Below are 14,838 nucleotides of genomic sequence, written 5' to 3'. Positions count from 1 at the left end.
TTGAGTAAAAAATACACACTTTACTGGAACTGTAAAAAAGCAGGGATAATACGGAGCATCAAAAACACATCAAAAACTAATCGTGGCTGCACAGCCTAAGAATATGTTCACATGTTGCAGTTTTGCTGCATTTTTAAGCAAATTTTAAGCTGCATTTTACAGTGCCAGCAAAGGCTATGAAATTTCACACATCTCGTACACACACAGAGGATAAAAAACTTTGGTAATCTGCATCCTGTCCCTTTCAGCGTTTTTCACCAAAAGAAAGCAATGAGTATGGGCTCATGCCCACTTGCGATGAAATCGGACAAATTTAGTCAGATAAAAAATCGTATTGAATTCAGACCAATGTTAATCTATGATGGTGACTTCATCTGTATTTTTTTTTTTCCAGCTCGGATCAGATCATGATTGGACTGGAAAAAAATTGCAGCATGCTGCGATTGTCAGCAAAAATCGGATTGCATCCTGCAATAGAAGTCAATGGGTGGGAAAAAAAAATCGCACAGCACTCGCACCATGCGAGTGCTGTGCGATTTTTACGCACTGGTGTCCTTTGAAAAGCCTGCAATTCATATACGGCTACAAGTTACACACTGACAAGTTACAATAGAAAAGATAGATTACATATATACACATAGAAAAGGTATATATATATATATATTTGAAAAAAATTTTTTGGCACAGCCAGCTCACCACTTTGAAGAAAACCAGGAATAAGTCCAGCTTGTGGTAGCAATTCGCACGGAAAACGGATTGGGATAAATCCTTGCATGTAAAGGCAATAGTATGGTTTCTCCAGCGATCAGTCCGATGGTGGGGTAATATATATATATATATTGTGGTACGGTAACGAGTGTTTTACTGTATGGGAGATACATTTTTTGCCAGCAGATTAATGTTTGGCCGTGTTTTTCCCTAAAGACAGGACCTGCGATGATGTCATGGTCACGTGATCAGCCCATGTGATGTCTACCTCACCGGTGGGAGGAGTTATGGGCTATGTAATGGAGGTTGGTATTTGGCACATGGTGAGTGTGTGTGGAAGATACAGGAACTTGGCTGGAGTTAGCCTGAATATGTTTGCTGGACTGCACGTGCTGCAGAGCTATAGCAGCAAGACTCAAAACAACCCTGGGAATGGCACCTGGCAGATGCCGCAGGACCTGGCAGCCGCTTAATTAAGCCTGTCCCGTGCAAGGGGTGAGTCTGAGACCAGTGGTTCTCCAAGCTAGAGTACATTTATGTTTTTCCCTAATTTTCTGTTAACCTGCTGTTTGCAAAGTGACATTAAACCACTGAAATTGGACTTTAAGCCTGTGTGTTGCCTCGTTACTGCAGCCCTGCCATTACCTACCAGAGCGATTCCCTACAATTGGTGGACTGAATGCAGGCAAACTCAGTGAGGCCAGGCTGTTATTTTTGATCTGTACCCCAGCCTATAGCCTGGGTGAAACAAGTGGCACAGACCCAGGCGGGGAACTTTCCAGAAATAGAGGCCAGCAGGCTATGCAGCAGCAGGAGGCCATGCGGCAGCAACAGCAGGAAGCCATGCGACAGCAGGCTATGCAGCAGCAGGCTATGCAGCAGGAAACCAATTAGCTGTTGATACAGCATATCACGACAGCACAGACAAAAGGAACTAACAGGGGAATCCATGATGTCCGGAAAGCGGTTCGTACAGCGGTTCCCATAATGGAGAAGTCGGACGATGTGGAGGCGTACCTGGTGATGTTTGAAGGAGTCGCTGAGAGATAGAAGCTACCCTGGGACCAGTGGACAGAAATCTTCACTTCGTTTCTGGCCCCAGGACCTTTGAAAGCATATCAGGACCTACCCATGGAGCAAAGGGCGGATTACACGGTCTTCAAGGGTGAGATACTGGCACGTCTTGGGGTAAATGTGTTAGTTCGGGCCCACTGGGTACACCAGTGGGAGTTTATCCCCTCCAAGCCGGCTCGGTCACAGTATTAGAACCTGTTGCACCTGTCACGAAAGTGGTTACAGCCTGAGGTGTTGTCCCCCACGGCCATGCTGGACCGCATAGTGACTGATAAGTTTTGGAGGGCTTTGCCCTACTCCCTCCAGACATGGGATGGACAGGCATCCCCTACTAATGCCATGCAAATGATAGACCTCATAGAAAGGTATGGGGCTACCAAAGAGCTACAGGGAGGGACTCCCCAGAAGGTACCAGGAAGTTTCCCTAAGTCTCCACCCCTGTTTTGGCAAGCAGAGCCCAAGAAGGCCACTCAGGACTTATCTGGGGAAGTAAGGAGCCCCATAATCTGCTGGCAGTGCCAGGAACCAGGGCATATGAGAGCTGATTGCCCCCACCTGGCTGAGCCCATGGACACCAACTTTGGGTACCGCCAGTCTCACTATGCCGAACCGATGTGTGCAATGGGCACCCCCGAAAGGTCCCAATATGGAACTTTTGTGTCAGGTTGAAGTGGAGGGCACCCCGGCTGTGGCCCTATTGGACTCAGGGAGTCTTGTAACCCTGGTACGAGCCAGCTAGATGCAAACCAGCGAGTATACGGGTCGGAAACTTGGGGTGTTGTGTATACATGGGGACAGAAAAGACTATCCCACCGCACTTGTGGTGATCAGCATGCCAGCGTGGAGGCAGTGCCACGAGGTGGGGGTTGTGACTAATTTGCATTATGAGGTGATAATTGGAAGAGACTTTCCTTTATTTTCTGTGCTGTGGCCATCTGTTGTCTCACCCATGGAGCAACTGCCGGCACCAGAGGCAACCAGGTTACATTCTCCAGAAGTAGGGCATGAACCTGGTGGCCCGGAGGAAGAAGTGCTGGCAGTAAGGGTGACCTTCCCTTCGGTGGACGAGGGGAAGAGCTCTCCCATAGAAGTATTGGCTGGGGAGGTGGAAGACTTGCGACCGGGACCTGAGTTGTCAGACTTGAATGTGTCAAGTGACAATTTTGGTACAGCGCAACTCCGAGACCCTGCTTTGGCCCGGGCCAGAGAAAATGTACTGTTTGTCAATGGGGAACCCCAACAACCTGGGGCAGCTACAGTGCTGCCACGCTTTGAGCTACACCAAGATTTGTACAGAGTGGAGAAAATACGTGGGGAACTGATAGAACAGTTACGCATACCTCAGACATATCATAGGCTGGTAATGGACTTAACGCATGTGCTTGGTGGGCATTTGGGCCAAAAGAAAACCCTAGACCGAATTCTGCAGCGGTTCTACTGGCTAGGAGTCCATGAAGAAGTTAAACGGTACTGTAGTTCCTGTCCAGTGTGCCAGGCAACCAGACCCCAGCCTCTCTTTCGGAGTCCTTTGGTGCCTTTGCCAATTATAGAGGTACCCTTCGAGAGAGTGGCAATGGATTTGTTGGGGCCTCTCAATAAGTCAGCAAGGGGTCACCAACACATCCTGGTAGTTCTAGATTATGCTACCCGATATCCTGAAGCCATTCCTCTGCGCCACACATCAGCTAAGCTTATAGCAAAGGAACTCATGGGTATGTTTTCGTGGGTGGGAATTCCTCAAGAGATTTTAACAGACCAGGGAAGCCCCTTTATGTCAAAAATTATGAAGGAACTCTGCCGTTTACTAAATGTTAAGCAGTTGCGCACATCGGTGTATCATCCCCAAACAGACGGTCTGGTAGAAAGGTTCAATAAGACGCTGAAAAGCATGTTAAAAAAGGCAGTTTCCAAAGCTGGGAAGGACTTGGATCTCTTCTTGCCATATTTGTTTGCAGTGCGGGAGGTGCCTCAGGAATCTACGGGGTTCTTGCCCTTTGAACTATTGTACGGAAGACAACCACGGGGCTTACTCGATATAGCCAAACAGGCCTGGGAGAACCTACCTACTCCCCACAAAAGTGTGATAGAACATTTTGCAAAAATGCAAGAAAGAATGGAGACAGTCCTACCCTTAGTCCGGGAGCATATGGTGGCAGCACAACAGTCACAGTCGGGTCTATAACCGGGAGGCTCGGGTAAGAACCTTTAGCCCTGGGGATCGGGTGTTGGTACTTGTGCCTACCGAAGATAGCAAATTCCTTGCAAGGTGGCAGGGACCATACAAGATCATGCAAAAGGTGCGGCCAGTAGACTACAAAGTACACCAGCCAGGATGGAGAAAGCCAGAACAGGTTTACCATGTTAATTTGCTTAAACCATGGAAAGATAGAGAAAACCTTGGTGGGGATAGTCCACTTCCTGCGTTTCAGATGGAGAAGGCTCCATTACCTTGGGGCGAGGCAGGAGAAGCCCAACCCGCAGTTAAAATTGCAGATACTTTGTCTCCTAGACAGGTTCAGGAGGTCTGGGAATTCATTAGCCAAAATACAGATGTTTTTTTCGGAGCTCCCCGGACGCACCTCCCTAATTCAACATGACATTGTAACGGAGCCACAGGCCAAAGTCCGACTAAAGCCATATTGGGTGCCTGAGGCCCGGCAACAAGCCATCTTGGAAGAGGTGAAAACTATGCTACAGTTAGGGGTCATAGAAGAGTCCCAAAGTGACTGGGTCAGCCCAATAGTCCTAATACCAAAGCCGGATGGGTCTCTAAGATTCTGTAATGATTTTAGAAAGCTTAATGACATTTCAAAGTTTGACACCTACCCCATGCCCCGAGTGGACGAGTTGATAGAGCGATTTGAGCAGGCATGGTATTTTACAACTCTGGACCTCACAAAAGGTTATTGGCAGTTACCCTTAACAGAGGCGGCGAAGGAAAAAACGGCTTTTGTAACGCCCGAGGGGCTGTTCCAGTATAAGGTGTTACCCTTTGGGTTGCATGGCACATCAGCAACGTTTCAGCGATTAATGGATATTGTTCTCCGTCCCCATCACTGCTATGCCTCAGCCTATCTAAATGATTTTATTGTGTACAGCACCGACTGGGAAAGTCACTTAGCAAAAGTACAGGCAGTGATAGACTCTCTGCGACAAGCAGGGCTAACTGCCAACACAAAGAAGTGTTCCATAGGGTTGGAGGAAGCTCAGTACTTGGGTTACATCATTGGGAGAAGAGTTCTCAAGTAAACAAAGTGGAGGCAATTCAGAACTGGCCCCATCCTCTCACAACAAAACAGGTAAAAGCCTTTTTAGGTTTGGTGGGATATTACAGGCGGTTCATTCCCAATTTTGCAACCCTGTCCGCACCTTTAACAGACTGCTTAAAAGGAAGGAAATCTGTGATGGTCCACTGGAATGATTAGTTAGAGGGGGCCTTTACAAAATTAAGAGGTACTGTGCGGTACACCAGTCCTGATCACTCCAAATTTCAAAAGAGAGTTCGTTGTGCAGACTGATGCCTCTAAGATAGGGCTCGGTGCCGTGCTGTCACAGGAGGTTAACGGGGAAGAGCATCCCGTTAGTTTCCTAAACTGGAAGCTTACCCCAGCTGAAACCAGGTACAGTATTGTGGAGAGAGAGTGCCTGGCCATCAAGTGGGCACTGGAGTCACTGCGCTACTATTTGCTGGGGAGAACATTTCGGTTGGTGATAGATCATTCCCCTCTTACGTGGATGAGTCAAGCTAAGGAGAGGAATGCCCGAGTCACCAGGTGGTTCCTGTCACTGCAAAATTTTAAATTTTCAGTAGAACATCAGGCAGTCAGACTACAGGGGAATGCAGATGCCATGTCCAGAGTTCACTGTATGTCATGTGTCCACCCCTCTAGGGTTGAACATAGGAGGGAGGTATGTGGTACAGTAAATGGTGTTTTATTTAATGGGAGATACATTTCTCCCAGCAGATTAATGTTTGGCCGAGTTTTTCCCTAAAGACATGACCTACGATGATGTCATGGTCACGTGATCAGCCCATGTGATGTCTACATCACCGGTGGGAGGGGTTATGGGCTATGTAATGGAGGTCGGTATTTGGCACATGGTGAGTGTGTGTGGAAGATACAGGAACTTGGCTGGAGTTAGCCTGAATTTGTTTGCTGGACTGCAAGTGCTACAGAGCTATAGCAGCGAGACTCCAATCAACCCTGGGAATGGCACCTGGCGGATGCCGCAGGACCTGGCAGCCGCTTAGTTAAGCCCGTCCCGTGAAAAGGGACCAGTGGTTCTCCAAGCTGGAGTACATTTGTTTTTCCCTTATTTTCTGTTAACATGCTGTTTGCAAAGTGACATTAAACCACTGAAATTGGCCATTCCCTACCAGAGTGAATCCCTGCAAAATATATATATATATATTGTCAGTGACACATTAATATCTACATATATATCTTTATATTGCATAGAGCTATAGATAGAAGATTAGTCAATGATTCTTTTGTCTGCTTCTGTAAAATCAATGCAGGAGCCGACAGGAGACAAGACACGGTTTACATACAGTAAATCCATGCAGAATAGTTTGATATATAGCTGTCAGTGACCAATGTAATTAGTATAGTGTGTGTGCAAATTATGGGACATGTGTGTAATTAATGAAAGAATCTTTTTGGGGAAAAAAATGGCTTGGGCTCCCGTGCAATTTTCTGCACCATAGAGGGAAAGCAAGCAACGGGGCAAATTTTCATAGCCTAGGAAGTGACCATGGTTATTGCCCCCCAGCTACAAACATCTGCCCCCAGATGCCCCAGAAATGGCGCATCACTAACATGCGCCAATTCCGACGCTTAGCCTCTCTCTTCCCAATGCCCTGTAGTGGTGGCATATGGGGTAATAGTTGGGGGTTGATGCCACCTTTCTATTGTAAGGTGACATCAAGCCTGACTTAGTAATGGAAAGGTGTCAATAAGACACCTACCCATTAATAATCCTATAGTAGTGGAAGGGTTAAATAAAGACACACAGCCAGAATAAAGTCTTTTAATGAAATAAAACAGCAAAAACAGTTTGTCATCTTTATTGTTCTGTTAATCCAAGCGACACCCTCACGCATGGTCTAGCGTTTGCACACGCACATATGCGTTTTCGTGCGCATGCTTTTTTTGTAGTGTGCGCCTAGGCGCGCCTGACACAACCTTTTGCATTTTTGGGTCCGTCCAACGGCGTAAAAAAAACCGCATGTGCACGGTAGCGCACGAAATGCGCAAAAATAACACATTGCAGTCTATTGGAACGCAAGCGTGCGCGTGGATATGCGCACGCCTGCATTTGAAATCGCATGCGCTTTAAGAGTTAATATGGCTACAAACTGGTTAAAACGCATGCGCCTAAAAAACGCAAACGCATGATACATTTTTTGCATGCGTTTCTATTGCGCACGAAGCGCAGCGCTGAAAACACTCATGTGAAACTAGCCTAAGTGTAAAAATGCATCAAAAATCCACAGGTATCAGGTTTTCTGCATTTTTGGTTCAAAAACCTTAAGGAAGATGCATCATTATTTTTTTAGGGGGTACTAAACTTTATCAGCATGCACAAAGAGACAACAAAACCACAGCAAATATGCAGCAAAACCTGCTTTTTTAAGCAGCTTCTTTACTGCCAAGAGAGAAGGTTTTGCCTGCAGAAAAATAACACAGCAGAAACGCAACATGTGAACATAATAATACCATACCAGAACTGATGTAGTGCAACAAAATAAATATTCCCTAACCAAGGCTACTCTCAAAAGACTATAGAGAGTGAATGAGAAACATAGAGAGTCTAGATATCCTGGTAATTATATGGATTGACCTCAAAAGAGTGTATCTTAATATTAAGAACTTGCCATATCAAAAGTTACATTATTTTTTTTTAATCAATAAATAAACATAGACAAGACAATACTAGTGTGAACAAATCCATACACCAACATTTTTCTATAGTAAAAGATAGGCGGGCAGCAGTGCAACTATGGAGCAATGAGGAGCATACAGTATAGAAGAACAAGTGGAAGAACCCTAGACACCTGGGTCAGAATTTATACCACAGTGCATGTTGCTGAATGCAAAAATGTATGCGTGTACTAGGATTATACCCAAATAATTCCTAAAATGGGGAAAAAAGGGGGTATTATGATTGGCGAATTCCATTCCTTATAATTGTAACCCGGTCAGTGTATTAGTATAATTATATTGCCAAACACACTGTTCAATAATTATAAAGTGCCACATGTGCATGTAATGGGATAATATAAAGCCTCTTACCCCTGATTAGTATGCTAAGCCATTGTGCCAAAGCCCCGACGCACGTTTCACTGTTGAACAAGCCTAAAAGTGTCTGCTATTGCCGTTGTCTCTCTGTGAAGAACCCTTGATGAGATACCAGACAACTCAATTAGAGTTGAGCAAAGAGATTTCAGCTTCCCTTGTCTGGCATCTAACCTAGTCATTCATGGCAGCTGAACCAGGGCAGTCTTCATTACTGCAGCCGAGGATGCCAGTCGCAAAAGTAAAGATTACACTGGCCAACCAGCCACAGAGAACTGGATTAGATGAAGCACCAGTGCAGTTGAGATCTTTATGCTCAACTTTAAACCCCATATATATGGATAGAAAGTATCGGCATATGTAAACATCTGTGGACTATACAGGGAATGTCAGAAATAGTATTTGATCCTGACAATTAACAATCTAGTATATTCTGGTGGTAGCTTCACAGAGGCCAAATGGTTGGGGCCTCGGCATCGAAGGTGTTAGTTTGAGATGATCAGCGTTAGCACCAATCTCAGAAATTTACAATGGGTGTACCAGCCGGCACCTATCAGTTATGGAGCCGGCTCAATGCTTGAGCCTGCTCCATACAAATTCTCCTGATTTCACTGTACATGCATGGTGGATGTTGTCAGAAGTTAGCAGATGCAAATGGCCCTGATTTCCCCTCAGTTCCTGGGACCGATTAATATCATGTGGCTTGATACATTGACGATACAAGACTGATAAGCAAACAGTAAGTTAAGACGCACCTGTAATGATAAGTAAGATATTGCTTTGCTGGAACATTCCAGAATCTCCCATTATTACACTACAGATGAGATTTGCCTGTCGCAGCTGCGACCTCCCCCCTCCTCTTTCCCCCACAGCCCTTCCACACACACCAGTGTCTCTTTGCTTGCAGCTCTGTGAAATCTGAGACTACAGTGAGGATTCTTCTCCCTTCCCCCCTAGCCAGGAAAAGGTCTCTTTTGCTTGATGCCATGCGGCTGGATACTGGAATAGGAGATCTTAGAGTTGCCATAGTGTGACAGTAGTCTGTGCTACAAATATGAAACTGGCATATGGTAACGTACTCCGAGCTGGCTTCACTATGGTGGTCCATGCTAAGTTCTAAGTAGAAACTGAGAAATGGATCACTCCTAAATGGTGTGACACAACCACTGTGTGTTTAGTTTTTAATTATTGTATTTGATAAACTAAAAAGAATGATACCATGTACGTGTTTATACGGGGTACCCTCTACGAGATAGTTATTATAAATTTTGTAGTTAGATTATAACTCCAAGAGTAGGGGGCTGACCCTCTCCAGACTACCCCTTTTCTGATGTCACAAATCCAAACCTATATGGTACTCCCCCCTGAAATTAGTGATTCAAGCTAAGAGATATGATGTCAAGAGGTCCCCAGATTCAGGGGGACGTGTTGCCCCGCCTCCCCACATGGTAGCCTACTGACCATCTAAACAACTGTAAGTGTTGATCTATGTTAATCCCCTTTTATTTTATATTTGCATTGTACATATCTAATATCTCAACTTTGTAAAATCTTTTATCTGTGTAGTCACTGCCCCCTCCTTTTGGGGAATAAATTATAAACTTATTAGTCTGTCTCCATGCTCTAAGAAACGAACTTATGCACCTTTTAAGATAATTGCTACTAATTTGGGGGTTTGCTATGGACCCTCTTAATTAACTCATTGATTAAGTGAATCGTAGCTGGTGGCAGCGAAATGTGATTGGGGCACCAGGTACTGCTGACTGTGACGGAAAGGGACTTTGTAAGCTAATTGGGTGGCTGCGGCCAGAGCATTTATAATTCCCTCACTGCAGCATGCTGGGTGGCCAGACCTCATTGAAGCAGCCAGCTGGTGACCAATTATCCCAGGTGTAGTTCCCTGACTGACCTGAGGGTAAGGGAGGCGCCTAAGAGCTGTGAGTTCCAAAGTGGAACTGAAAAGCTTTGTGAAGTATTGTGGGCAGTGGTGGGACAACCAAATTAACCCCCCTGCGATAAATTGTTAGGGCAAGGCTAGCTTGCTGTTGTTTTTATCACATGGTGCCAGCGGTGGGATAACTAAGATAAGCCCCCCTGCGCCTGTGACAGCCGTGTGTCGGCAGTGTGTCACATCCCTCCGTCCGTGACATACCAATGTCAGCAGTGGGGGGATCGTGACAGCACCACTTACATAATTACTGATATTTATTCCTGCTCTGCTGCCTGTAAATGTAAGGTGTGAAGGAATGTAAGTTTCAAGCACCTATTGTTCAGACAGAATGCTTATGAAGTGGAACCTCCTATTTAAAAAGAGTGGAAGGCAAGTTACAGAGTATGAGAATCAAATCACTTTCTGGAAATATTAGACTGATATGTGCACAATTTTATGGATCTGCAGCAACTCTGCTACTATTCTTATGCAGTATGTTCATTGCTGGTGAGGCTCTTTAGGGATTTCATGGGAGTTGATCCCTACTCTTTCTACATGTGTTACTGTTTAGATGCTTATAACATACCCAATAGACTTGACCAGCCAAGGCTATATTCACACATAACTATATACACATGTGTTTGCATTCTTTGGATGACCTAAGAGGATTTAAGTGACAGCAGAAATAATCATGTTAATGCAACAGAGATGGATCCAGAGAACGGTGATATCGGAAAAGCACTTCTTTGCTCATATTCCTGCATTAACTTCAAATAACCTATGTCAGTGGCTCTCAATTATCTTAATATGTGTGTTTGGAATCCGTCCAGTGTCATTCTGTATCCTGCACTGATTGCTCTCTAACTGGTGAATGTTAATTGCTTTCAAATCTCTTTGGAGTTAACACAGTTTAAAAAGTAAAATAAATTATAAAAAGAATTAGCGCTTCAGCCGGAACGGCACCGAACTCTGCTAGCTGGCCATCAATGCTGAAATACAAGCCCCTGTGAGAGAGCTGATTGTGGGGGTGCAGAGTGCACTGAAAACATGGGGGGGCAGTACTTCTGCGTCTAGATATGGGGTTCTCAGTTCTGCACATGACAGAGTGGCAAATACTGGATGTTCTGGCCTGCCCATTGGGTCAGAGTTCAGGCTCAGGAACTGTTCTGGTACCCAAACCAAACCTTTTTTTTAACTGTTCGCTGAACCCAAACATCCAGGGGTTCGCTCAGCTCTACTTATAAGGGAAAAACTGACCGATTGTCAGTGTTTTGGATCAAAGTTTCATCAGGTTTTTTTTCATATGCAAAAATTAGCTCATGGAGGTTCCTCAAGTTTCTCCTATCAAAAAGCCAGTGGAAAGCGGACAGCACACGGATGACACTCCAAGTCTGTTTTTTTTATGGACCCATAGTCTTGCAATGGCAAGTTTGATCCATGGTACTCAGATCAAAAATAGACATGTCCCTGTATTTGGTGAAGGCCACTTGGTCCACAAAAACATGGATAGGTGATCAGAAGCATAGCCTATGAGGCCACATTCACAGGTTCAGTATTTGGTCAGTATTTTACCTCAGTATTTGTAAGCCAAAACCAGGAGAGGAACAATCAAATGAAAAGTATAATAGAAACACGTCACCACTTCTGTATTTATCACCCACTCCTGGTTTTGGCTTACAAATATTGATGTAAAATACTGACCAGATACTTTAGCGTGTGAACGTGGCCTAAGAGGTAAACGTTCTATCCATGAAAAACATGGCTTGAGATTGTACTTAAAAACTGATGTCTGAATGAGCACTAAGACACCACCTACAGACACCGCATTTTTTTGGGTGGTCATGGGGGATGTTGTATTTATGGGGTAATTGAAATCTATATGTATCTATGCAGTATGCTCTGTCTATTATTTTTGCTCTGTTATGTAATGTAACAATTGGTTGTGTTAAGAAAATTATAAAATGGGAAAAAAAATTGTTTTACAAATCGTAAAAACAAAAGTAACTAAAAATGCATGCACCTGACTGGAAATGCATCCACATTAGGTATTTTGAAAGGATTGAAAACATTATTGCTGTAGGCTGGAAACCAGAATATGATTGCTGGAAATCGCTGTCGCAGGGATTAGTGGGCTGTTTTATACCGTTTTGGGACAGACAATTCTTTAAGTTTGTGTTTGATTAACAGCAAATTCAGTGGCATAACAATGCATATACTGTATATGGCTACCTGCAAGATGCAGGTCAGCTGTCCAAAGTCAGAGAATTGGTTACCCTAACTATTTTTTTTTGGGGGGGGAGTAAGGCAGTATAGTTGTCAGTTGAAAATGTTCCTGAATTTGCTGAAACTCTCCCGTATTTTAGGAAATGATCCTGGCAATCTTGGGAAGGGATGTCCTGGGAACAATGATGATAAGGCTTGCTTTAACCAAACCGAAAATGTTTCTTTTGTTTTGGACAGTCCCTGACCGGGGATGGTGACATGATGAAGAGTACAAGTATAATATTTCAAGCTTGAGAAAGATTCACTTTTTGGACCAAAACGTTGCAATCATGGGCTAAATAAAATAGCTCTTATTCACTGTAAAACGGCGAGTTGCTCCTGTTTTTTTGGGATTCCAGCATTTCAAGGTTTGGTATTTGCCTGTGGGAGGTCTTTGCACCCGGGCTCAAGTTCATCTTTGGTGCTGCTATAATTTACCTTTTTGTATCTATCCATCTATCTATCTATCTACATTTCAAAAAACAAAGGCAGCACTCTGTTATGGGCTGGCGGAACGCACCAAATAATAAAGAAGGTGTTTAGGTGCGTTCGCAGCCCGGGATCCACCCTGCAGAGATGGTAACTGCTGCTTGGTAATGGCGGATGTTATATGACGGTACAATGGAGGAACACACTGGGTTAACTCCACCTAGTGTGCTCAGAGGCAGACCCTGTTAACTCACAGAACCGCCCGGCCGCCAAACACAAATGCCGCAGCCTGTTTATGCTCACAGAGCTCGGCAATGTGAGCACTGGTGTATACACACAGAACTCTACCCCTGAGACACTGGGCTGGAGTTCCTCTAGTCACACTAGTGCTCAGCACCGCAACTGTGGTGCCAGGAAGAAACTAATGAATAAATAAAGCACACTACGTGTGAACTGCACCACTCTGGCTGATGCCACTAACCACCCAGACAAGGGAGGAAAGCGCTAGACTTGTGCACGGCGTCGCACTGGCAGATGCAGCCGCTTAATGCGGTACTGAAGGTGCCCAGAGATGGATGCCACCTTATGGCGCTGAGTGAGGTGCTGAGATGTGGAAGCACCATGGCGCAGACCAAGCCACTAGTAGGCACTGACTCTAACCCTATGCACTATAACATATGTATTCAAGTGAGGCGAGTTATAATGCATCAGTCACCAGTTTCATGCATCCATCATCACTCACACAATATACAAAAGAGTATATACTAGCGCATGGCTGTGCAGCCATGCGACTCTTTTACAGCAGCGTCCTTCAGGGACCTTCCTAGTGGTCCAATGGGAGCAGCAATCGGACCTGAGCATGTGACCTCAGACTTCAATGAGAGGACTTCCCACGGGCATGCTCAGTGGGCTGAAAGAAGGACTTAGTCCCAAAGAGCTGCTCACTGCTGACTATTGCAGGCTACTATAGCTGAACCCTGATTGGCAGCAGTAACCAAGCCAACAGTAGTAGGCAGAGCAAGATGCTGGTAACGATGTCTTTGCTGAGCAGGATTCTCTGCGGCCGGAGGGGAATGGGAGACCATGCAAGGCTCGGGATTCCTCCTGTGCAGAGGCAGGAACCTAACACACTCCATAATCATGATAGAAAAAATGTGCAAAATTTATTCAACCCACATGTCTGGGCCAGGCGATGTTTCTCAAGCACCCGAAGATAAGTATTGTGCTGTTCCTTTTAATATTGATATCTATCTATCTATCTAACTATCTATTATCTATCCACCTATCTAGTATCTATCTATCTCAATATCTTCCTGTTCTTACTTGAACCCAGTCAGCAGCGTTGCACGCCTCCATTTGATTACCCCGCACTCCTCCAGTGTCTGTCATCTTCATCACAAATAAAATGATCCATTATTTGACTGCAAATTAAAATAATAATAAAGAATCCATTTTCTTAACACAACCAATTGTTACATTACATTTGCGTCTGTTGTGTATCTGAATAGCTTGAACAGACTGATGGCTTCTCAGTGTCAGTGTGGTTCCTAATGGATAGGCCATAACAAAGCATTTGAGGCCGTGCCTGTCACAGTTACGCTCCACAATGCTTATTCATCTTGTCTTTGCTTCAGTGCTAATACATTGCCTTCCATCAATATATCAATGGGAGAGCATGACACATGGTGGAGTAGACATTTCCATACAGGAGTAACATGTCTGGGCAATCATATATGTAAATGGAATTTTATATATATTATATACAGATGCTTCTCACAAAATTAGAATATCATCAAAAGGTTCATTTATTTCAGTTCTTCAACACAAAAAGTGAAACTCATATTATATAGAGTAATTACAAACAGAGTGATCTATTTCAAGTGTTTATTTATGTTAATGTTGATGGTTATGGCTTACAGAAGCACATGTACGTTTAATAGATATTGGTCTTAATGAATGACCCAAAATATTTGACTTTACCATAATGGTTGCCCATTGAAAAGTAATCTAGCTTTTCTATAACCCATTGTGTTGGAATTCTAGATTCCCTTCACTACAGATGTACAAGAGTTGACTGTAATGAGCATCAAACCAGGATGCTCAACCACAAGGCTAAACCATGTTTAGTGCTCCGGC

This window comes from Dendrobates tinctorius, unplaced genomic scaffold (genome assembly GCF_039654945.1).
Source record: "Dendrobates tinctorius isolate UK_male_01 unplaced genomic scaffold, ASM3965494v1 ptg000039l, whole genome shotgun sequence".
In the NCBI taxonomy this organism is placed as follows: Eukaryota; Metazoa; Chordata; class Amphibia; order Anura; family Dendrobatidae; genus Dendrobates; species Dendrobates tinctorius.
This window is presented reverse-complemented; position numbering follows the sequence as displayed.